We start from the raw sequence: 1,050 nt of genomic DNA, 5'->3' as shown, positions 1-1,050 counted from the left end.
ATCTGTAATAATGAGACCACTACGTGGTCGATTGGATATTAATTCTGTATAAAGAGGATCAGAGTAATTGCTGAGACAGTACAAAGTTCATACCGGTTACCAGGAAATGCAATAGTGTGTTTGAATTTTTATATATATATATATATAAAGGACTGTTATTAGTCTTTAAGATAAATTTGATTCCTATATGCAGTAACTAGAAAAGGTTAGTGAAAAATGAAGACAAGTGGTGATGCTGCTGTTGGTGTCATATAACGCACATCATATAAAATGATTCATACTCTACAACACTGGGTATTCCCTGTGAGTCTCCTCCTCAGGTACTGACCCAGCCCAACACTGTTTAGCTTCCGAGATCAGACGAGATCGGGAACTGGCAGTGTGGTTTGATAGTAGAGAAGGTGGGTCAGACACCAATGAGAGTGCACCTAAAATAGGAGAGTGTGAATAAAGGTGTGGATCTGCTTTCTACGTTAGGCTGGATGCATCAAAATCTCACATCTGTGGTATTGTGCACCCTGGATCGTAGATGAGAGTCCACGGAAATCAAGAAATGAAAGCAGAAATCCCCCAGATTATGTATAATAAAAATAGAAATAATCCTAAAGAAATTACTGCAGTGAGGTATACAAATATATGCAAATCATGTAATTATACATACTTGTAGCAGATAAATAATTATGACCCAGACAGGGAATACATTTGTACATTGGTATGGAGTCCCTATGCCCCTATTGAAATAATCCTAAAGAAGTTACTGCAATGAAGTATACAAATATATACAAATCATGCAATTATACACACTTATACACACTTATGGCAGATAAATACTTATCACCCAGACAGGGAATACATTTGTACATTGGTATGGAGTCCCTATGTCGGTTTAACTGAAGAGTCTCAGATTAACCTAGGATTAGGAGTTCCTATTAGTTGTACAAAAATGCCAGTATATATAAAAAGAGGCTGGTGTTAGCCTAAAAGGTCTGCTAAGAAGGCATCCTAAGTGGTGTATTTATATAAACAATGTGGATGACCAAACAACCAAAG

At 36.8% G+C, this 1,050-nt stretch overlaps 1 pseudogene; it reads right to left on the bottom strand.

Moving 5' to 3' along the window:
- Positions 1-279: 279 nt before the first annotated feature.
- LOC135054381 (5S ribosomal RNA) lies at positions 280-398 on the bottom strand (annotated as a pseudogene).
- Between the last annotated feature and the right edge of the window lie 652 nt (positions 399-1,050).

The sequence above is a fragment of the Pseudophryne corroboree genome, chromosome 2, assembly GCF_028390025.1.
Source record: "Pseudophryne corroboree isolate aPseCor3 chromosome 2, aPseCor3.hap2, whole genome shotgun sequence".
In the NCBI taxonomy this organism is placed as follows: Eukaryota; Metazoa; Chordata; class Amphibia; order Anura; family Myobatrachidae; genus Pseudophryne; species Pseudophryne corroboree.
This window is presented reverse-complemented; position numbering and strand designations above follow the sequence as displayed.